The 24,651-nt window shown below is 50.9% G+C and overlaps 1 protein-coding gene across 1 annotated transcript in view; it reads right to left on the bottom strand.

Annotated features, from left to right (window-relative positions):
* Itpk1 (inositol-tetrakisphosphate 1-kinase) overlaps positions 1-24,651 on the bottom strand; it is a 134,151-nt gene that overhangs the window by 88,504 nt on the left and 20,996 nt on the right. The window contains exon 2 of the mRNA XM_055593157.1: positions 14,920-14,944. The gene's annotated coding sequence lies outside the window, so the exon portion shown is untranslated. The remainder of the gene's footprint in view (positions 1-14,919; positions 14,945-24,651) is intronic.

Here is a 24,651-nt window from a genome sequence, read left to right as displayed (position 1 = left end):
GATTCAGGGAGCCATCTACCCCTCAGCAGTCATATCCCTGCCTTACCTGGCACCCTGACAACTGCAGGGGTCGGACAGAGGGAGCCGGAATGTGAGTGACACAGTAAGGAGGACAGAGAAGCACAAGTGGCAACAGTGTGACGACAACATTAGAAGGGCAAACTCCAACTAGTGTTCGCCCTCTACAATTCCCCCAGATGCCCACACCATCCCCCCGGAAGTATATGTCTCTTTAATAAGCTACAAACCAATAAATATTCGTATTTATGTAGAACTCAGTAATGATCATAGCCCTGCTCCAACAACATAAGAGCCGGACACTCTCACAGCAATACTATTTACAACAGCAAGAAAGGAGAACCAGGGACAGCATCCACTTAGAGAGTCGAATAAGCGCAACAAAAGCCACATTTAGTAGAAGGCAGAGCTTGTGGCGGCTAGGTGCATCGTGGAAGCAAATGACATGATCTGTGCCATAATTTGTTTCAGTGCAGCAACAAACAGTCTATCTCTACAGTCAAAGAATGTGTGACCGCTGGATGCCTGGGGTGTGAAGAAATGTATTTCGCTTCTCCTGGCTACACTGGAGGCTCTGTGTCTTCTAGGAGGCCATTTAAAGATGCCTTTTATAAGGTCAGAAAATCACAAGGACAGAAGGATAGCTCCAAAGGGACCCTGGTCCTATAGCAGCTTTGTGTTGTCCCATCAGTAAAAGGTGACACTAATGGTCCAGCTGGAGGGACCCTGTAGCTTGCAGTAAAGGCTGGGTCCTGGCCAGTGGACAGAGACATTTTGTTTTCTCCCTAGAAATATGGACAGGCAGGAGTCCGCATTCCCAAGGGCAAGAGAAGACACTGAGGTCACAGGCAGCAATGTAGCAGAGTGCCCTGAGTGACAGGGCCAGAATATCCTGCCAGTACCCAACAGTCTCAGATGCTGAGAGGCAACTGGGCCATTAGTCTATCACACTCAGTCAGTGTGCGCCCCAACACCCTCCCAAGTGCCAGGCTCTGCCCTGTCCTACTCCTGGGCCCTCAACTCAGTCCCAGAGGCATCCTTGCACAACCTGGTTCCTATTGATCTTGTCAAAACACCTGGAACAATGGGAGAAGGCAGTAAACCAAAGACCTCCTGCCACTTCTCCCACCTGAGATGGGAGAAGCATCAATCAAGGCCAAAATTTCCAATTAGTCAAGGGTGGGCTTCATAAGACCAGAGCCATCTTGGTAGAAGCTGAGCTCCTACAAAGTCTGTGCCTAGCACAGCCCTGCTTGGCCTCCTGAGTTGCTTCCTGGAAGTGGGGCTGAGAGACACAGGCGCTCTCTCTTATCTGTCCTCGCTTCATCTCAAGCTTCAGCCTTGCCACCATCTAGTCAATGAACCCCACAAAGGTTGTGTCCGCTTGCCCGGAACTGTACAGCTACAAAAAAAGTACAGCTGGAAGGAGGGTTGAATCCTAGCCAGTGGGCTGTGGGATACTGAGGAGCGCTTGCCTCTGGGACCCAAACCAGCTCTGCTGCTAATTCACTGGGCAGCACAGGGAAGCCTGAGTCTTGCCTGAAAGTGGGCACTAACAAAAGCAGCCAGCAAGGGGAGGCAAAGAGAGCCTACCCCTATTGCTACAGGGCACCTTCACGGAGGCCCAGCCGATGACAAAGGCATTCTGGAATTCCTACCAGGTACGCCCTAGCTCACAAACTCCAGTTCCATCTCCTTCTAGATGTCCCTCCATGACTTGGGACAAAATCCGCAGCCCAGGCCCCACACCTCATGTCCACTGGATCAGCAGTGCTTCCCAAGCAGCTTCTGGAGTGTGACTAAGCCCCACAACACCAAGTTTCTGGGACACAGCTGTTGGCTGGGCCCCAGCGAGCCGGCATGGCCTTATAGGGCATGCTCTATGGCCGTTCCACAAAACCAAGAGGAGGAAGACACAGACAGTGATGCTGGGGAGCAGGCTGGGGGCAGGAGCTCAAGTCCCCAGAGCGTCTGGGTCTGGAAAGGCCGTCCCTGCCTGCTGCTTGTACACAGCATCTGGGATCTGTGGAGAAGGACGTGCCACTCTGGTTCCCAGGGGAGTCTCGGGTCAGGGGCTGGACAAAATGGGGGAAGAAAAGCAGAGCCAAGCTATAGCTCCAGGTTTGCAAAACCTTTTGTTAAAAACTGTTGTGCGTGGGATTCCCCGGGATCCCCCCTAGACAACCATAAAAGGCATGGTAGGTTTAGAAAACGAGGCTTAGGAAACTAGGGCCAGCATCCATAGCTCTACACCCCATCACTGTGGGACCCTGAAAGAGCCAGCAAGAGGGAGAACGGAATCAGCTTTTGCCCATTAACACGCCTCAGAGCAAGAGCCACTCCAGCCTCAAAGCATGCTGCAGGCCTCACAGCATCCACCCCTAGATACAGAAGAGAGCTGGGCCAAAAAGGAGCGGAGGGACCACAAGCCAGGACTGCTATGGAGAAACCATCCCTGGCCATCCCTACTCTGAGCAAACCATGACAGCAGTGTCTGGTTCCTTCCTCGTGAGAATGTCATACAGAGAGACCCCTATATCGTGGTCAGCCCCCTTTTATACCTGCATTTTCTGCAGCTAGTGACAACTGTGTTAGCTCTAGTGAACAGTACTAAACCGCTGCTTCCAAGACAAACCACGTGCCAAGCCCTGTGCCCACTTTACCTGCATTACCTTATCCCCACGCTTAGAAACCTGGGAGACTGAGCCAATCAATATTCTCATTCTACAGATGAGGAGACAGAGACTCAGGAGCTGAGCAGCTTGTCCAGCTTTAAGAGAGAGTCCCAGCGAGCTTCACCTTCATGAGGCTCCCCAAGTAAAACACAACACCCATTCTCCAGCCCCCCATCCTTCTCAGTAACAGAATCCGGAGGTCCTTTGAGTGACAACGCGCCCAGTTGTCACCTCAACATCACACTCCCTGCCCACTGACACCAGATGTGGCTCAGTTCTGACCCAGGCATGGACATAAGCAGTATTACAAGGCACTTCTAGGAAGGCCACCAAGGGAGAACAAACGGGTGTACTGGGGCAGGGGGCCTATTCCCATACTGCTTCCACTGAGAACAAATGTGGCCGCAGTTCCAACAACATGAAGCCACAAAGGCCAGCGGAGAGGGTGGAATGTCACAGGCAATGGCGCAGCCCTGTGCTGTCTACATCCGGCATCTTGAACGTGGGAGACATCATGTTTTCTGTGGGCCACTGGCATTTCTAGTCCCCTACTTACAGCTGACTGCAAATCTCACCAGTCCCCCTAGTGAAGAGTCAGAGGTTTGGGGTATTGGAGAAATGAAGCCAGACAGACAGATCAGGAGAGTGAGGCTGGCACCAGGAAGAGCCCTGGCCCTAATGTGCAATAGCCTTGCACAAGGGAACCACAGTGGCTCAGCGCACTGTCTCCTGCTCCTATTGTACGTCTTCTTTTCTTACCCTGGTTAAAACTGCCTCTTTGTAACACTGCCGTGGCTCTTCATGTGCAGAAGAAAGGTTCCATCACGTTTGTTTGGGTGTGGGTTGTTGTGTTTTGCTCTGCTTTGTTTCTCTTCCTATGTGGCCCAGGCTGGCTTGGAATTTGCAATCCTTCTACTTCCACCGCCTGACTCCTGGGATTATAAGCATGTGCCATTACACCCAGCCCTCTCCATGGTTTTCATTCTCCCTCCTGGGGACTTTCACCATGGTAACTAATCTCATTTTCCCACACGCACTGGCTGCCAGGAGGCTCAGAATTGCCCTGATGTGCTCCCACAGTGGAGGTATTCAACTGCCCCTGACTATCATCACATTTACTAGAGTTTCCTTGGGACAAGGAGGTTAAAAAGTAAAGCATGCAGAATGCTGAAAACCTAGTCATTCTAGACCATAAAAGTTCATGCCACAGTTAAGTGGCAATTTACCTCACAAGTTAGAACTCTGTAAGAATAAAGAAAACAGGGACTAGAGAGATGGCTCAAGTGGTTAGGAGCACTGGCTACTCTTACAGGGGACCTGGGTTCAATTCCCAGCACCCACCTGGTGGTGCACAGTTATCAGGAACTCCGGGCCCAGGGGGTTTGATGCTTTCTTCAGGCCTCCATAAGCACTTGCACGCACATGGCACACACACATACATGTAAACAAACATACACACTTTAAAAAAATGTAAAGAAGAAAATGAGTTCCAGTTCATGCATGCAGTTTTTTCTCTGTACCTGGCAGTGTTTTGCATTCAAGATTCAACCAACTTCAGATTGAAAATATTTGAAAGAAATAGTCACAAGCATGGTTACCATGAATATGCTTGTTCTTGTTCCTTATTTCCTACATCGCATTTATACTGTTTTAGGTGTGATAAGGCACCAGAGATGGCTGGCATGTATGGCTACATGCAAACACTATGTGCTCTTTATAAGGGACTTAAGCATCCATGGCCTTTCTGGAATCAGCCTCCCAAAGGATGGACCTTTGAAAATGATGCCAGATGATACATCAGTCTGTGACTAAGAAAGCCACAGCAAGCTTTCCCGCCAACCCCAGGCTACATACACCACCAAATATAGACCACGAATCTTCCACGGCACACAGACACATGACCACTCAAAGGTTCTTTCCCCCATGCCAATACGGTAAATCTGAACATCTCAATTTTGAAAGCACTGAAAGGCATAAAATAGGTATTATGGAACCAGAGGGAGAAGGAAAAAAAAAAGAGTAAGTTAGTAAAAGTACGGGAAAAGCAGAAGGAAATGAGACGGAAGGGAATACCTCCAGCTCACGTATCTCTGTAATATTAAATTGTTTTCAGCTGACTTCAAGGGATGTCTTGGAAAAATGCTTCTATATGCTAGAGTGTACGCTAGGCACCAAAGCCCCCAGAAGAATGAGATGTGAGCTGCATCCTTAAAGAACTCACAGAAAAGGGCAGAGAAAGCCCCTAGCCTGGTGACACCCTGAGATGAGAGATGCCTGTGAGGCTGGGTGATAGGGTAGGTTCTTGGAAAGGGAGAGAGACCAGGAAGACCTTCAGGAGCTGGTGACTGCGAGACGGCTTTTGAGGGAACAACGGGTGTCTACTAGATAAAAGAGAGGTGGGATGTGGCCAGCTGTAGGAACAGAATGTCTGAAGGACGGAGCATGTCTCAGACCCTGGGGCTCTCCTCAGGGTGCTTTAAAGGTTCACTCGGCTGAGGCCGGAGCTGGGTTCCCTGGAAACAACCACATGGGTTTCACTGACCCCCTTCCAGGGATAGGTCCATCACTCTACAGCCTGACACAATGGCAAACAGTCACGACACGGGGCTCGTTGAGAAAGAACGGCGACCTAAGCAGCCATGCAGGAGAAGGACCCAGTGCAGGAAAGGGGCCACAACGCCTCAGAAGAAAGGGGCCTCAGGAAAGCACAGGCTTTCAAAAACACAAATGCAGCCGTGGAGTAGAAAAATCAGGTGACAGCGGGAGTACACGGTGCTCAGTGAGCCAGCCTGCACTAGCGTGGAAAACGCTGAACTTGCAAACACAAAGCCAAATGCAGAGGTGCACCTCCACCTAGGAGGACCAGGAGTTCAAGGCCAGCCTCAGTCACTTAAGACCGTTTTACATACAGAGTGCGCACGTGTGCACTGGCTTGCGCTGGCTCTAGCTTTGGCGCACGCCAAAGAGACATGGTGGCCCATGTCTCTAATCCCAGTACTTGAGAGACTGAGGCAGAAGGCACAGAGACTGAGCAAAGTTCAGCCTGCACTCCACAGCAAGTCTGAGACCAGCTTAGGCTACCGAATAAGTCTCTGTATCAATATATTAATAGTTATCATTACTATCGTCATAAAAAGAGGTGGGCCGTAAAGACGATGTACTTGGTCTGAATGCTGTAGGACTCAGGTGGATATTCTCCATTTGCTCACCTGTAAAATGGGGGTGATAAGGAAAGCATTATCTACCAAAGAGAACTACTGAGTCCCTTGTCAGACTCGTTACAGGAGGATTCAAGTTAAATGCTGGGGAAGCTCCTGAGATACATGGAGGCTGTGAGCATGCCTTCGTCTACCTTAAGGAGCTCCTGGGGAGGTATGGTGGCAAACCAGCCTTCAGGACCCCGGGGCCCCACCAGCTGTCTGACCACCATACCAAAGGCTCAGAGCCCAGAGCTGGGCATCCTCTCCACTCACCGCAGGGAGGCAGAGGCAGGAGCAATCAAATATAGCCCCATCCCTGGCAGCCCTACCCCTTTCCCAAACTGCCTAGGAGTGCCAGGCAAGTCTAGCTTTCAGAAACATTCACGGGTGACATGACAGAATGGTGAGGCCGATCATAAAAACCTAGTGGGGGTGAGGTCTCCCCTAGGTGGTGCTGGCCGCATGTGGACACACGCAAGCTCTAGGGAGGGCACATGAGACTCGTTAAGACTATGTTCTCCCAGCTTTGGAATGTCGTGTGGTTTTCCTATAATAGAAAGCTCTAAAAGCAATAATAAACAAGCCTTCTAGAACCGTGCTGCCTGCCTTCAACGGCTTCTCCTCCACCTTCCTCCCCCTCCTCTTCCCTTCTCTCAAGCGAAATTAGGCAACTACTTGCCTTTTCTGTTTCCTCATTTATGATACAAGTGACACTCTTATAGACCTAACTGAACTATACATAAGGACATGAATAAATGTATGTGAATTATTTACACCAGAGGATAAATCACATGCTCAGTCAAGGTCACTCCAGAGGCAATGTGCCGGGGTGGTGACCACAAGCCATCCTAGAAAGCGGTTGTCTAATGCTGCCTTGCATCTCCCTGGGTTCCCTAATGTCCTACTTCTAGTACAGAGCCAGGCTTGAGGGACACTGTGGTAAACACCGGCCTGAGACACAGCCTGTAGGCGCTGTGGGTGGGAGCGCACAGAATGCGAACAGATTGCAAGCAAGCCACCATCACACCCTGGGGTCTGGATGCTTCCAACTCAGTAAGGTCACTTCTAGAAGCCTATCCAAAGTGAACACTGAGATACGATCTAACCCTACAGAGGCCTAGGTTCTGACATGGTGGCAACACTGTTAGCCACTGTAAGCCAGGGGCAACCTTGAACTGAGGCTCTGGACACTGGTACATACGGACAATGGGCAATGGAATCAGCCAGTGCGACAGTTCATCCACCCCCAAATGCAGCTCCCAAACCAAGCACCCAGACAAAACAGCATATTTTCATGACTGTCTCTGGGTTTACTTCCCAAGATTTCAAGAATGAGCACACGCTGCTCATAAGTTCGAGAAGAATCTAGAGCTGCCGTTAACCAACCAGGGCTGGCATGGCTTTATACTCAATTCACTCCTCCCATGAGCACAGCACACAGGCCAGACCCAAGGGCCCTCACAGACTATGGCCCTGGAAGGACAGTTACCCAGCAGTTCCAGCTGCAGGGGTAGGGGTCTTCAGGAGAAGCAGGGAGGGGCCACAGGCAAGAAGATGCCTGAGCACGCTGAAGGCACATACGGAAGTCAGAGGGGCTGGCGAGGGAGACTCGGCCTTCCTACCCAACAGAAAGTCAAGGTGCTTTGTGTTCCCTGGAGGTGTGCAGAAGGCCATGCATGTCTCCTGCCTTCGACTGTGACAGCTGTTGCATCGACACATCATTCCCTCAGCTGCAGAGCTGCCCCTTACGCTCTCAAAACGTGGCCCCATCCAACGTGCCCAGTCCAGCGTGACCTCATGTACTCAGCACCAAGTGCTTCCAGCTGCAGCATGCGTCCAGATCACACACAGATTCCAACTGGGCTGGGGTGCTCAAAGCCTCCCACAGGACCTGCATTGGTGGGTGGCATCTCAAAAACCAGCCTTTGAGTGGCAATTTCACCCCAGAACTGGGGGCCACTCTGCAAACATCATCTTCGCCTCTCCTCTTTCAAATCCCTTTCCGTCTCTTCCTAGCTTCCTTTGTTCTTGCTTCTCTTTCCTTTAGTCTCATGTGAACCTGCTTGCCACATTCCATCCAAGGACAGCAGGAAGTGCTCACAGAAGACCCCGTGGAGGTTCAGCCCCAGTTCAGCTCAACGCAGAGTAGAAAGATGTGGGCTCCTGAAGCCTGTGAGTGAGGACACAGGAGGCAAGCACAGGGAGCCTGCTTCCCTGGCCACCTTCTCTCATTTAGGTGATGAAGCAGAACTTTTCTATTCAAAGGTTTTCTCCTGCTGACTCGGTGACTCAGGCTGGAGAACAGAGGGGCTAGACAGAACTGAAGCCTGCTAGCCGACGGGACTACACCTATACACTTCCCTTCCAGGAAGTCTGGGAGACCAGATGTAAGATAAGGCTGGCTGTAACTAGTGGATAATCCTGCAGGGCATTTGCTAGAATGTTCAGATCCTGGGTCCATCCTGGGCAACACACACACACACCACATACATACATCACACATACACACACATACAAACACCACACACACACACACACACACACACACACACACACACACACACACCACTGCAAATACATACACCACACACAGACACAACACTAGAACAGAAACTGCCTGGCAAATACTAAAAGCACTCAGCAGCCTAATGTTCTCACACTGTCTTCCAAGATGGGATTTTTGTTTTGTTTTGTTTTGTTGTTTTTGGAGACAGGGTCTCACTATGTAGCTCTGGCTGGCCTTGAGCTAACAGATCCACCCACCCCGTGCTCCACAGTGCTGGTACTAAAGAGCTTCCAAAATGAGATGTTTTTAATGGCTACAAAAAAAAAAAAAAAAGATAGGAATAGACACTGATTTGCATAACTTTCCCACCCCATGTGTCATTATTATAAGAAAAAACAATGATGATCATAAATTTGTCTGTTTAACATATCTAAATAAGTGACTGAAAGTGAAAATAATTCTCTGCATTTAGAAAAAAAACCTGTACCTTAATTGAAAAAAAAAATACATACAATTTGCCTTAAAAAAAAAAAAAGTTTGCAAGTTAAAAGCCTTAATGACTAGAAATCTAAAAGTGCTTTCCAGTGAGACCATACAGCTTCTTCTAAGCCACATTTGTCCCCTCACAGGCCACCTTGTCCACAGCAAAAGATGAAGAGCGGCAGCTCAGATTCCTTCAGCACTTGTGGGGTGCCCTTTTAGAGACGAAGAAAATGAAATCCCACGACCAGAAACATTCTGGAAGAAACTCAGGACTTAGGACTCCTCAGAGAAGCCAGACTTGGTCCATCGCTGGCCTCCGGTGACCACAAGCTCCCATGCAGAGCCAGCATCTGCACAGATGCCAATGTGGTCATCCTTGGCAGTACTGGTCTGCTGAGGGTCAGCTGTGGACAGGTGGTCCTCAGAAAGTCACTGCTTGCAATGGGGGTGACCAGGCGTTTCTCACAGGTTCCTCCTGCTCCAAGAATCGGAGCCACACTAGGGTGCTATTAGCCCAAGAAGGAATGGCACCCCTTCACCTGGAAACTATCTAGCAAGGGCACCAAGGCCAGCCACTGCGGACACTGCAGAGAACGTAGTAACAGAGGGGACCTAACTGGGCTTTATACCTTTAATAAACTCATTAAAACACACCTGGAACTAGGCAAAAAACACTCTACAAGTAACATTTGCTGAATCGGAAAACTCGGTGCTGTGATCCCTTTGGAGAAAACTACTATGCGACCAGCCAACTGCCCCAGCACTAAATTAGCCAGCAACTAATTTTAACTGAATTCAGTACACTTCTCTGTCATCAGCATCTTCCCCTTCCTGGCTGGTCCAGTCCCAGGAGCCCTGGAAACCAGAAAGAAACAAAGAACACCTGGGGACTGACCCCTCACTCTTTTGGGTACCAACCACATCTGCCACCTGGCCTACCTCCCTTCATTGCCATGGTTACTATAGATTGCATCTCCCCCTGCCTGGCTGTAAACCCAGCTGCCTTCTAGAGGCCTGACTACTTCCCAAACCAACTTTTTCCTGTCAACCTTCCTGTGCCCTACAGGGAGCTCTTCCTCCCAACTAGATCACAGGGCACTTCCCTCCCATCAAATACCTTCAGGGCACAGACTCAGCCCCCACCAAAGTTTGCCCCACACCTCAGTGTTGTGCTCTCTCCCATTCTCTCTGTCCCGGTCTCTTTCCTGAGAGGAACCCAAAGCCCAACCTACCTAGACCACTAATCATCAACAGACAACTTTCCCAGCCTCCAAGTCTGGGTGCAGGCCATTCTGCATCCCACCATCTCATCCTGACACCTTCCCATAACACTCAGGATGCCGCTCACTCTTCATCAAGAGGTACCACCTTCTCTACAGGGCTTCCCCATTGTCACCTCCTCCTCATCTCGCTCCCTCAAAGACCCTAACTCACCACAGAAAGCCTGCTCCATCCACAGGGCTGGCACATCAAGCTCACACCCTATCCTCGAACTGCAGAGGTACAGCACCAAATTCTTCTCCAATCCTGAGCACACAGCCTTTCTGCTTCTTGGTCTTGCCTTTCCTTGGAAGCTTGCTGTCTGTCAGCTTTTGGGGCAAGCTGGTTGCTCTTCTCAGAGACCTCACTTTAATTCCTGGCACCTACATAATGGCTCACAACCACCTGGAACTCCAGTCCCAGGATATCCAATGCCTTCTTGTGGCCTCCACAGGCACTTGCATGCCGGCAAAACACCCATACACATTCTTAAAAGATTTATTTATTTATTTATTTATTTATTTATTTATTTATTTATTTATTTTTTATTTATTTATTACATTCTGCCTGAGTGTGTGCCTGCGGGCCAGAAGAGGGCACCAAACCTCATTAAGATGGTTATGAGCCACCAAGTGGTTGCTGGGAATTGAACTCAGGACCTTTGGAAGAACAACCAGTGCTCTTAACCTCTGAGCCATCTCTCCAGCCCTCGCCCATACACATTTTTTTTTTTTTAATTTTTAAGTACAACATCTCAAATGGGTAACAGCTCAGGAGAGACCAGCACAGAGGGCCTGCTCCCTCTTGAATCTGGAGAAAGTTACTTGCCAGCCTGAGAAACAGTGGCTGTCCCAAGACTAGGTTTCATAATGTCTGAATTTGCCAAGAATTTGAAAGGAAGAATCTATAATTGGCTACTGTACTTTTCACACTTGTGGCTTACTCATTTGCATTTTAAAATAAAAACCCAGGCTAACAGTCCTTGCCTTCTCCCCAGTGGGGTGGAAGCCAGGCTTACGGTGGGGTAGGGGCTTGGCCAGCATGCCAGCTGCAGCCCAGTCTTCTTGGGTCTCACTATGCTAAGTTCAGGGATAAGGGAGGAAGGAGTAATGAAATCCTTCACAGAAAGGCTTCTCTCCTGAATTTATCTACAGAGCAGACCAGAGAAACACAGGGCTCTTGATGAGCCCTGGGGGAAGCCCAAGGGCCTAGCCCTGAATCCAATAACCCTCTTCCCCCAGCTGTTTCTAAGGATCCGTTTCTCCAAGAAGGCGGCCACTGCTCTGTATTAGCACTTGGCCAATTTGGCAACTATCTGGCTGTGTTTGAAGCTCTTGAACTTGGGGGTGAAGGGGGTAGGCAAGTTCTGATGGGTTTGTGGGCTTGGGCCATGACTCTCAAGCAGGCCCTAATGGGTACATAAAGCTTTCCTCCACCAGCCATATCCGATGGGGTGAGGGTACCAATGTCTCTCCCCCTCTGGACGCTGGTCACCTAGTGCAGACTGTTCACACAGCTGCCCAGGCTGCCATATGGAGAGCGATGCCTGTTCAGTCCACACCTTGTACCTCAACCCTTGGCTTCTGCCCAGTGCCTGAGCACTCAACGCAAAGCAGGGTTCCTGTTTCTCCACCCCAGGCTCGTTGGCAGCCTCCCCCGCCTGAGTTAACCTGAGCAGAGAGTGGCACAACTTACAGTAAATCAGGTCAGGAGAGGCCAGGCGGCCAAGGAAACCTCACGGGACCCTGTGGGGGAGAACCTGCAGAGCCTCTTGATGGCCTGCCGCTGTCCCTCTTTAAGGAAGTACCTGGTTCTAAGATGTAAACAGCTTTCAAACCAAACCCCAGGATTAATGTTTAAAACCGGCTCCAACAGCCCGTTTTTAAGCTGACATCTGAAATGTCCTGTAGTTTAAATACTTGAGGAGGATGTCGTATCCAACATGATGTAAATATTGACATTAGAAAATAAAACTGTTACTATTTCTCTTTTAAATGGATCCAATGTGGTCTAAATACCCTGGTGATCTGCGATCCACCATCATCCATTTACAGATTGTATAATCAAGCCCTTCTTAGACAGCTGGAAATCAAACACTGTTCCTTTTTCTTTCCCTGGAGATGTTTAAACTGTCAGAGTATTTCACATTGGAAAGTCTCTTACTAATTATTCTACCACACCACTGAGCTAAGGAAATATATGTACATACTGTTCCTCCTTCAAAGGCTTTTTATGTGGTCATAAAGCTCTTACATACATCAGAAGTCTCTTCTGAAGTAAACCACTTTTGGTTATTAATATATAATTCATCAATATGACCAACATACTCAATACTACACAAGTAACACGCATAAAAAGAAAACCTTATTAGAAATGCAACTCTGAAGAGACGAATGGGACTTTTTAAAAAGTCATTTCATGCACCAACAGAGGAGTCTTACCTACTGCCAGAGTAAGACAGTTTTAATTCTACCTCCGGCTTTCAGTTTTTATAGGAACAACTGTTAAAAAAATCAAGGGAAGGGGAGATGAATCGTCAAATTCATTACCCATGTGCTAGCCAGTTGATAACTCCAGCAGTTCCTCTTTCAGTTCTGTTACTAGCAGCAAGGAACTACCTCCAGCCATTATCCAGCCAGGGCTATCATGGCCAGCTGCCTCCTTTGATGAGGGAGGGCTGTGTCCTGTAGTCCCAACCTGAGGTACAGCTCTGCAGATCATCAGCCTCTGTGTGCCAGGCCCAGTGACAGGCGTGTCACCTGGACTGACTCAGTCCTCATAAGCCTGGACAGGCCTGCCGATTATCCCACTATACAGACTGGCACGCCTGTCACACAGCCAGAAGCTGGGTCCAGGCCGCCTTGCTCTTCATCTCCAGACACACTTCCCTGGCAGGAGTGGCTGGGGCAGAAGAAGGGATCTGCCAGCTCTCCCGCACATCACGTGGGTGTGCACATCCCATGCCTAAGAAAGGCTACACACCGATGTTCCTTTAGAATAAACGGCCACTTCCTGGTACAACACAGTCCCCATAAACGCCCGTCGCTGATGCCACCACTGTTACCAACAGGTAACAGGGAGAGAGGTTACTTCCGTGACCGGAATAAGCAGGCAGGATCTTCCCCAGGTTCGTCACGCTTGGGTCCTGAACCCAAGTCCTGTTACCACTTAGACAGCAGCAAAAGGCCAACAACAGTAGGTGTGAAGTACCTTGTACGTGGATCATGCATTAAATGCAGACAGAAGGCCACAGAGCTGTAAATGAGCTGACCCAAACTCAGCCCTAACTTCACCAAAGCAGCTGACCTCTCCAAAAGGCCGCAGCCTCTTGAGCCCCAGTTTCCGCATCTCTGCAAGAGAGATACCTCCTCCCATACGATCGGGACCTGGCAGAGGAGAGGGATGCTGGGGTAGCTTTGACATGGTCGCCCTAACTCTCTAACTCATTCAATGCCTAACCCAGTGACTGGCACCCCGCCTGTTTCTGGCTTTCAGGAGCCCATATCCTGGCCTGTGGTGCAAGAGGACCCAACAGATTTTGAAAATCCAGCCAAGTGATTTGCCATCCAGTCTCTCTCAGCATCTTCAAATTTTAAGGTTCTCACGACTCTCCCAGATGCCAGGAGGAGGGGCAGGCAGAATAGATTTTATTCTTAGATGCCGGAGTAGACAGTGCCCAGTTTGGCTTCACTCTGCCCCTAGCCACCACTTCCTCCCTCAAGTCATCAGCCAAATGAACAACAGACACATCTTGAAAGATTTCAAAACCCTTTTGCCTGACACTCTATGAACAATGACTCCAGGCTCCTGCTCTACCAACAGCCAGGGTACAGAGAAGACCTTGGGCCTGCCAGGTATGTGCAAAATTGTGAAACCCTTTCCTATAGCTGCTGAGTAAGAGGCCTCCTTAAATTGAACAAATAAGGACTCTAAGTATGGGCCAGCAGGCTTTTTAGAAACTTCCTCCAGATGTCTGCCATCAGCTTTGGTCTGGTCCCTGTGCAGGTGACCCTCTGTGGCTACAGGCAGATAGAGCCTTAAAGGGTAGATGGCTTGCTGCTACATAGACAGTCCAGGTCATCTCAGACAGGGACAGTGGAGGTGACACAGGAAACCACGGCTTTGGTGCATGTGTCATAACCTGCCCCTCATTACAGGTCTATACTTCTGAGTTTACATGGAGATAGATACACTTTACCATCCCTGGGAAGACACAACCATGAGCGCCAGTGTAGTGTCTCTTACCAGAACAGCAACAGGTAATCCCATACCTAGGCTCTCTCAGACGGGTCAAGCCTGCCAACCTTCCTGAGATGGCTGCTGTTGGAGCCTGGACACCCACCAGCTCTCCACTCTTTCTTCTCTCTCTCCTTCATTCCACCCATACTTTCTTTTCTCTCCCTTCCTTCTGTTTTTCCCTTTCCTTCCTCCACTTATCACTTCTTTTCCCACCATCCATCCATCCTTCCTTCTTCTCCAGCCAATGAGCCCAAGACTCAGCACAGAGGACAGGATGACGCAACACATAGCCAGGCACTACCATCCCTTTGTCCTTCCTAACCCAACCCAAGTGTCATGACCCCCGTGGGCCTCTGGTCCTTCCTGTTCCTCACCCACTGTAATGCTCCAAACACAAGCAGCCATCAGTTTGTACCCAGCTTGGGGCAGAAGCAATGTCAGATCTCCAGGGGGGTGTCACAATCCAGGTGTCCATAAAAAGTGGTCAGCCCCCCCAAACTCTCACAAAGACAGATTAAGCGCACGCTTCTGTACTCACCTGGACGACCTCTATCCCTCGCTTCCTGTGGAGAAAACAAAGAAAACGAATGTTAATCCAGCAGGCAGGCGGCGTCCATCCTCTCCAGACCGTCCCTGACAGCCAGCTGGAAGCTGGACCAGCTGAGACAGCAGCATGACCGCTCCGGCCATGCCTTGCCTGCCAGCAGCCTCAGAAGGACCTCCTTCAAGGACGAGGTTTATGAGTCCCGAACCCCCAGTTCCTCTCACAACCTAGAAGAGATGGCTGCTTCCCAGGGAAACTTGGCTGGAGCCCTACAGAACTGACAGCAACTACCAGCCCTGCCCCACCTCCCGCCCCCACCCTCTCAGCCCTGAGCCAGGCTGAGGTCAGAGTAAAGAGCCTGGACAACCCCAAGACTCCCCCGTTTGCCTCAACTATCACAGGTTGATCCCCAAAACCTTCACCTCGATCTAAACACCCTGGCCTGGTTCTCAGGTCTGGCACAGCCTATCACATCAGCCAGCTACTTTCCCACTTGTGTTTCTCCAACCCTGGCCCCTCTGGCACTCCCTGAACTCTAGCAGAACACATCACTCTTAGCCTGAGCTTGTTTTTGTTTTTTGTTTTTTGGGTTTTTTTTTTTTTTTTTTTTTGGTTTGGAGTTTTCTTTTTTGGGGGGGAGGGGGGCGGGGGTGTTTGGATTTGGGGGGAGGAATAATTATTCTCCCTGACAAAACTCTAAGATTTTTCTCCATTTTGGTTTTTTGTATTGTTTTTCAGACAGGGATTCACTGTATGGCTCCAGTAACCCTAGCACGTGCTACGTAGACCAGGCTGCCCTCGAACTTACAACAACCCCCCTGCCTCTGCCTCCCAAGTGCCGAGATGAAAGGTGTGCAACACCGTACCGGCCACTATTTTTCTGGGTAACTAATATAGCTATTATGTTTCATTACAAATTCCCTCCCCTTTTTTGGTTTGGGAGGGAGGGGTGTCAACATAGGGCTTCTTTGTGTAGCCCTCGCTGTCCTAGAACTGCTCTGTAGACAAGGCTGGCCTGGAACCCACAGAGATCCACTTGCCTCTGCCTCTGCCTCCTGTGTGCTGGGGTTAAAGGAGTGCACCACCACACCCAGCCATTATTACGAACTCTTTTTAAAAAGTTTTTTTTTTTTTTTTTAAGATTTATTTATTACGTACACAGTGTTTTGCCTGCATGTGTGCCTGCACGCCAGATGAGGGCACCAGATCTCATTATAGACGGTTGTGAGCCACCATATGGTCGCTGGGAATTGAACTCGGAACCTCTGGAAGAGCAGCCAGTGCTCTTAACCTCTGAGCCATCTCTCCAGCCCCTATTATGACCTCTTAACATACAAAGAAATGAGTTCACTGTGACATTTTTATACACGTACATCATTATACTTTGTTCTTATTTCCCTCTTCCTGCCCGTTCCTTTCTGGTCACCTTTTTCCTCTCAAATCATCCCTCTTCTGCTTCCATGTCACACATATTTGAGTACCCTCACTAGCTCCCCTCTCCCTTCCCTCATCTAGCCCATATGCCTAAAGGATTCTAAGTCAGGACACCAGACATTCCTGCACCCATGTTTATTGCTACCCTTCACAACATGGGATATGGGACCAGTCTCTGGCTCTGTCAACGGATGAATGCAGAAAGGAATATGAACAGTGGATTTCTATCCTGCTGCAAATAGGAAAGAGACCATGGCAAGCGCAGGGAAACACGTGGAGCTAAGGATCACTGTGCTACATGAAATAAGCCAGGCTCAGGAAGACAAATCTGTTTTCTCTCACAGTGGAATTAGCCTGGGCTTTGTATCCTCCACCTTTCTCTACCACCTTCCCACATAGTCACACAGCCAACTATCCATCATGCTTGTCTCACTCACCCAATTAAGCACAAGGGTTCGGTGTACACCTTTCCAGAGCATACCCTGCTGGCTACCCGCCTTCATTCGTCGACCTGCCTCACATTTCCTACTGAAAGACCCAGCGAGAACCCATCTCTGTGAGGTCCAGCAAATAGGGCTGTCTCATCCCTCTCCGGAGGGTGCACTCTCTATCCCCAACCTTTCCCCACCCACTCACACAATATACCCCTGAACCTGTGTCTCCATCCTTCCATCCTTCCATCCCTTGGTCCCTGAGTATAGACTCCTGTCACTCAGGGAGAAATGGGAATGAATGGCCTATGTATGTGATTTACTGAGAAAAGGGTAGATGCTTAGAGAAGGATGGGTCCAAGCCAGGTCAGGGGCCTGAAGTTTGCTCAACTAGGCTCCTTGAAACTGGGACTGAGTAAAATTAAAAACTGCCCCAGGCCTAGTTCTGGTACCCACTAGCCAACAGCCGCTCATAAAGGGCTGCTGTCCAGTAGAGCTATAAATATGGAAAAGAAGCTTAGATCCCAGCCCTGGCACAGCATTCAGAGGGTACAATAAATGCCACAGCCAACCTCCATCCCCGCAGCCTCAGGAGGCAGGCAGGATCTCCCCTCAGCTGAGGTCACCCTTCTTATATGTTTGCCAGCTGCTTGGCAAATGCTTCCTAATGGGCAGCAGAGGAATTGATATAGCAGACAGTTGGGCTGAAGGCCACTAGAACCAGCTAGGTCAACCGGAGGAAGCAAGGTCCAGCGTACCCCTCAACCCTGTGACCCAAAAGAACCTGGCCCCAAAGAACCCAACGGGAGAATGTTATCGTTGATGTCACTGGGGATTCTCAGGCCATTCTATCTCCCTGCACTTCCTGAAGAAATAAATGGCAGCCAATCCACCTGCTCCCACGACTGCACATAGCACAGGCCAGACACACAGCAGCAAGGCCTAGGCCCACCCGTGCCCACAGCAAGTGAACAAACAAAATCTGAGAAGCCTCCACAATCTGAGAACCTGGATCGCCTGTCTCATTCCCAGATCATTCCAGCCCAAGTGGAGACAGAAGGCTGTAACTGGCCTCATGAGTCAGAAACCCTGGCCCAGGTCACATAGCCTTTGGCTGCTCAGAGGTGGGCTCTTAAAACATCAGCAAAATATGAACGGGAAAGGCAGGTGACAGATAAGCACACATCACCCACACCTGGTGGGGCCATTTTTACCATGGCCTCAGTTTCCCTCTGGGGAACTCTGCTGGTATCTAGATGACGTCAGCATGTGCCTCTCACCTGCTAAGGCGCCTGCGGTCACTTCCAGGCAGTCCTCTTTCTGCATCAGCCCAATCCTTTAAAAGCAATGGGGAGGTCTCTAACTTTGAAAACAGATGGGATGTACAGGAAAAGAGAGCAACTGAGAAAGTTTGGCCTGACTGACATCTTACAAAGGATCCTGAGATCGCCAGCTCAGAGCCTCTAGGAAGATCGAGGACAAATGGAGACTGCTGGAGAGGGTCCCTTCTCAGTCCACACACACCCCACACACACACATGCCTTCCCTGTTCACTGGCAACGCGCAGCCCCACAAGGCACAGGCCTGGGTTACTCCGTTACTTGAAGGAGCAGCAGGATGATTTCAGAGGCTTGGGGAAGGTTCCCAGACTGGCGTGACACAGCCCTTCATGGACCCCAGAGAGGCAAGAAAAGTCTTCAGCCACTGGGCAAAGATCTTGAGCCTCTGAGGTCTCCATGTACTAGGGAAGGGGGGCCAGGGACCATATCTCCTACTACACTTCCACAGGAAGATTAAGTAAGCTGTCGGGCTCAACTCAATTCTTCAAAGGGGAGTCCCAAAGAGCAGACTCCTGAAATCCTGCTGCAACCAGAAAGTTCAGAAAGGAAATCTGGAGCCCAAAGAAGAGGTAGAAGCGGGGAACATAAAAGGTGGGAGAAGGGAGAGAAACCAGGGAGGCTGGCTGTCAAGTGGCTCCAGCATCCCTCCTCATCACCCGGATGAATGCTGCGGGCCCTGGGGCGGCAGCTGCCTGTCTGAGTGCACAAGATCAGAGCAAACTACTTGCCAGGAGAAGCACCGCTGACAAGCTGCGTGCCTCTGAAGAAACAGCATGAGGCAGTAAAAAGAAGCAGACAGGAAGCTTTGTGCATGCCCACGAGGAACAGCTCCAAGGCCACACGAGAGCTGTGTGGGCAGAACCCCGTGTACCATACACAACTCCGTTGAAAACAATGTCCGGAGAGAGAATGGGTACTTGTGTACACAGAATGAATCCGAAAATGCCACAAGAAAAATGACCTCAGCAAGGCCTTGGGTCAAGGGCAAGGGCAGCTGGGAGGAGGGGTGGAGAGAAGGCAGGCTTCTCCATTGTGTCCTTGATACCAAGTGACTGAAACATCAGGCAGTCTCCCAAGTCCTTCCTGGAGACAAGCTGAAGTGACCCCCTCCATGGCAGGGCCACACAATGGTCCCATTAGACACTTAGAACTGAGGTCCTCGGCCAGTGTCAACATCCAGGTCCTTGGGAGGCAGGTCAAGAAGGGCCCAAGCTACAGGGTTCACTGGGGCTACAAGGCTGGGGGCAGCAGTGGAGATGACCTGGAGGCGTTTCCTCATTTTCTGTGTTTTCTACTATGGGCAAATCCATTGCTTTTCAACAATGCCAGAAAAGTTAAAGCCTAATAAAATTAAAGGTTATTAAAAGCCTGCACCTAGAGGAGTTTTCTCGGTAAAGTTTGCTAAGTTTGGGGCAGCAGGCTACTCAAATTCATAATCTCATCTTCCAGCTGGACCTCTCCTCTGAACTCCACAGAGGGTGTGCCCTGGGTGTGACCACTAGACCCTCCGACCAGCCCTCCTGACCTGGGCAACATCAGAGGACGAGAAGGCTCCGGTCTGGGAAGAAGCCAGTCACCAGGTGAGCCCTCACCAAGCATTTGGACAGCGGAGGCAGGAGACTGAGTCTGAGACCACAAGAGCCGGGGACACTGCCAACTGGGTATGGCGCCACAGGCGTCTAGGGGACAGGTGCTCTGCAGTGTGCAGGACAGAATCGTCCGGTCTAAAGTGACCGAAGTGCTAAGGCTAAGGGGACACACCAACGCAGAGGGAACACAGTGCTGGAGAGGAGGCACACACCCACAGTGGACTATGCCTGGGTTTGAGCTAGGCCTTTGGCTCACATGAGGCTGCAGGCAGTGAGGCCCAGAACCCAGAGACTGGTCTTGATTTTTGCCTTCCGTGCTCACACCCCATGCCTGGTAGGTGCTACATTGTGTTGGCGCCCACCTTCCAGACTTGCAGAGCCAGGCTCAGCCTGGAGCCACCTGCCTGCCTGGTTCCTCCCCGGAATCCTGGTTCCCTTGTCGACTGCTTTGTGATTCGGATTTTCCTCCTACTTAACAGTGCCAGGAACTGAAATGGCCTGATATAAAGACAACATATGAACAGGATTTTAAAGCCAGTACAAACATATGAATTGTTTGGACAGCAGCAGAAATGAACCAGATAAACTGGAAGCTGCCATATGTCTTTTTTTTTTTTTTTTTTTTTTTTTTTTTTTTTTTTTATGGGGTAGGGGGTTCATTCCCTTAATTGGAAACTCAGCATCCGAAAGACCCTGCCCATACTGTGTGCCCCACCCAAGGGAGGCAAGCAGGCACAGGTGTGGGTCTCCGAAGAGAGAAAGCAGCCTGACTCATCAATTCCTCCGACCTTGAACAAACTGATGGGGCCCCGGAAGTGGCTCTTCCTGGTGAACCCACATGGGCAGAGCAAGTGACTCACCCTGCTGCTGTTCCAGGAGAAGCATACATCTGGGGATACCGTGCCCATGCACCCCACCCTTTGGTTTTCAGAGTGGAATCACAGTGGTGTTGGGATGGGCCATAAAGCCCTCCAGGGCGTGTTCTACCCCATCCACAGTGAGGCCAGCTTAGCCCCAGAGGTATCAGGTCTACCCCTTCAAAGCTCAGACACACCTGAACTCTAGAGTAAAAATTCTCTAATTGAAATCTTTTGGGCTCTCAACTGGGGGAGACAGACTGTGGGGAGAGCCAACAGGAGAGTTCTAGGCCTGTCCCAGCTAGAGACCAGAGGACCTTACTGAGGCCCAAAATGCAGCCCGCTTCCTGGACACAGTATTTCTAGTCCCAGGAATGGTGAGGACAGCAAGGTAAGCTGCGAGCAGGGAGCCAGGGCTCTCAGATTCTGGCTCACACATTTCTAACACCTACTTTCAAGGCACACCCGCTGTTACAGCAACAGCCCCGCAGGCATGCAGCAAGCATGCAGGGCACTGACACTCAGAAAAGCTACACACCTATAACGGAACTGTGCCCTGAACAACCAACACTCCCTTCAACCATAAACTCCCGCCTGGCCCCTAGTCCCAGGACCACCAAGGGGATTCTGAAGGCACGGACATCACCGGGACTCTCGGTCGGACACACGTTTTCCCAACCTGACTGTCACCACCACATGTTGGGCTTCTCTGTGGAAACCTGGCACAGAGACCCAAGGCCATGGGCCCTGACGGCCGATGCTGACTGTCACCTGAAAGAAGGGGGAGTACAAACCATGTGACCCCATGTGTGCCATGGGGTCCCAAGGGGAGCCAGCACCCTCACTGTCTTCACCAGCAGGAGGCACTTCAGGGTTTACATCACAGAACTGCGGAAATACTGCCCAAACCTTAGGCACCTCAGGATGGCAAGTCCCAAGGAGCAGGCAGGGACTCTATCCTTTGTCTACTTGGTCAGTGGTAAGGTAGAAAGCCAAGAAGCCTGACTCTGACTTTGACCCAAGACTTTCTGAGGCTGCGGTGTCACCCTAGGGCCTGAGATGGGCGATGTGAGTGAGGACTGTATCCACAGTGGATAAATAAAAGTAACACAGACCCTTCCACAGTCTGGGTCGGCCATCCAGGATGACAGGCCTCCACCCTGGCCTGTCCTCTCCAGTTCTGGAAACTGTCACAGGCTTTGGCTCTCAGGCACATCACTGACTGGCCTCTGCTTGTACTGCTTCATCTCCTCTCCTTGACACTCCTTCCTGCTCTTATCAGGACCTTTATGACTGCCCTGGGTCCACCCAGCTAATTCAAGGCAATTTCCCCGCCTCCGGATCATCCCTGTGATGGCACTGTGCCCTCTGAGCATGGGAGGCAGCTGGGTCACAGAGTCTGAACATGAGGACCGGCCATCTCTGGTAGGCACCGTGTTCTGTCGGCTACAGCAGCTGCCCTCCTTTAACACCCAGTCACCCCCTCTCAGTCTAAGTGCCCAGGAATTCAGGAGGAACCTAGATGGCCAAAGAAAGAATCCACATGGTACCCATGGGGTCAATGAGCATAACCAGACACTGCCACAGGGGTGTCCGATGAGAACAGCAGGCCTGGGAAGAGAGAGGGCACGGAGGGGTCCTGAATCCTGAGAGACCTAAGAACCCAGACCTCAGGCCCTGGCGGTGAGCTAGGGAGACGGGTGACAATCCTGACCTCAGGTTCATACTAAGGTCAAGGAAAGATGCCCAGGCCAACCACACCCAACTCCAGGGCTCCCTGCTCTGAGGTAGGTCCTAGCCTGGACTCTGCCAACGCTCTGAGCTATAACAGATTCTCCAAGTGTGGAGCCAGTTGGAACCTAAAACTAGGCCAGGCACCCAGGCATACCACGTCCCCGCAGCGGCCAGTCACGCTCCCCATTTATAGGCCTGAGGGTGTAGGTACCTGGTCCCAGCCCCCGGCCCAAATGCACTGAGCCCTTCCTCTCAGGAGGCAACAACTTGATCCAATGCCTGAGACCCTCCTGTTTCCAGAGTTCTGAAGGCCTGGGTAGGGCCCAAATAAATGCTAGACCAACACCTGCAGTATCTGGGCCGTCTCATTCCCACTCAGCCTGCTCCCTGAAGCCAGATGAGAGAAAGGGTTGGGAGGAGGTGAAGCTGGAGGGGCCTGTGAGCCCCTCCTCAAGCTTAACTCCCATAGGCTGCCTACCGCCATGCTGCATGGGACTAACATTCACTCAGGTGCCAAATTCAGAGTTGTTAATTCTCTTGCCCAAGGCTGAGAGCAAGCAGAGAGCAAAGCCACAGTCTAAAGTCAGAACTGCCTCTCAGCAGGGGCCTTCTCCACCCACAGCAATGTTCTGCAGCCTGTATGGGGCTGTTCAGCTGGTTGTATGGGGCTCAAGTCTGCTGCCTCTGGACCCTCAACCCACCCCTGCCCCAAGCCTGGCTAAAATCCTCTCTTGCAGCTTTGGTCCACAAGGGGCAGAGTCCTCCACACCTGAGGAACAGTCCTGACTAAAAGACACTCCTTAAGGTGTGACTGGCCTCAAACATCCAGGAATTCTTCGGCCAAGACAGGCCCTTCGGCATCCAAAGTCCAGAATTAGGATAAATTCAGGTGCCCTTGGCCGTCCCTCAGCACAGGGCTGACTTTTCAAGCAGAAGGAACCGTCTAAGAAACCACAGGGATGGGAAAGCAAGTGTGTACTAAGCCACAAAAGAGGTACTTAGTTCCCAGAGCAAAAGACCTGTCAGGTAAGAGGTGAGTGTCCATGCCGAAAGCAATTCAAAGCAGGCTCTAAATGCTGACCAGCAGTCACGGGAAGAGACTGATGCATGGGGAAGATGACAGAACGGAAGTCTAGAGAATATCACCCAACCTCCCAAAGTGCCTGAACCTGCTAACGAGAAAACTCAGCAGCATGGCAGGACTTTGGTGCAGGAGAGAAGGCCTCTGGAAGAGGTGAGGATGAGCCTGAGGCCGAAGAAGACCCCACTGCCCAAACCCAAGCTCCAAGGCTAGCTCCAGGCAGGCAGCCACATGCCCCTACCTCCTTCCTTCCCAGTGCTCATGCCCTGCCTGGCTCTGCAGCTGGGAGTCATGGCAACGGGCCCCAAACATCTGCAGTAATCCCTCGGAGTCCCACACGGGGGGGGGGGGGGGGGGGGTCACAGCAGCCAACGTACCAATACCAAGAACCAGGGCCCCGTGCAGAACAAATGACAGAGACAGGAATTTCTTTCTCCAACTAGAAGAAAGGAGAGGGAGACATGCCTGCCAGACATCAGGAGTAACATATGCAAAGGGCACAGACCTGTGCGCTGTGGGCCAGCAGGCAGGTCTCCAGACGGTCTCCCTGCTGCCCTATGCGTCCACCCTCCAGCTAGTGACCTTCTGCTTCAGAGGCATGACTCACCTCACCACCCTGGCCTGTCAAGCCTTCATGTAGTTTCTCGTAGCACCTGGCACCGAGGCCACTGACAGATGCCACCTCCCCACCCACGGTCCATACCCTGTCTGCTGTGCCCTGCCCACAGGCTGGTTCCCACACACACTGACCACCTGCCTAAATTTCACCCCAACACCAGACACACCCCTTTTCTATAATCTGCCACTAAATCTTCCCCCAGGAAGGACCCCTCAAAGGGAACAGGAGTGGGGATACCTCGGAGCCCAGGGGCCTGCCAAGGCCATCAGCCAGAGACCTGATCTTCCATTTAGGACCATGCAGAGGTCAGCTGTGTATTGCAACCCACTCAGGAAGGCAGTGGTTGTGCAAGAAGGACCCCAGGTGTCAGAATGCAGCTCAAGAGGGAGCCATGAGGCCAGTTCACAACAGGTCGATTGGTTTCAATTTCTCAAACTAAAGTCCTCCAGATGACTAGCTTTCCCTTCAGCCCTCCTTATCCTGAGAGATTGTTTTAGTCACCCGTTCACTTATGTGCTTCTGAAGACCAAGCAGGTGCCGGGAATGTAACAGTGAAAATAGCAGGAAAGGTTCGTGACCTCAAGGGGGCTAAATAAGCAAGCCTTGAACTAGGAACCAGGTGGGACCATGAGAGACTGGGG

This window comes from Psammomys obesus, unplaced genomic scaffold (genome assembly GCF_907164565.1).
Source record: "Psammomys obesus unplaced genomic scaffold, mPsaObe1.curated_primary_1811, whole genome shotgun sequence".
Taxonomy (NCBI): domain Eukaryota; kingdom Metazoa; phylum Chordata; class Mammalia; order Rodentia; family Muridae; genus Psammomys; species Psammomys obesus.
Note: the sequence above shows the minus strand (reverse complement) of the source record. Positions and strands in the feature narration are given on the sequence as shown.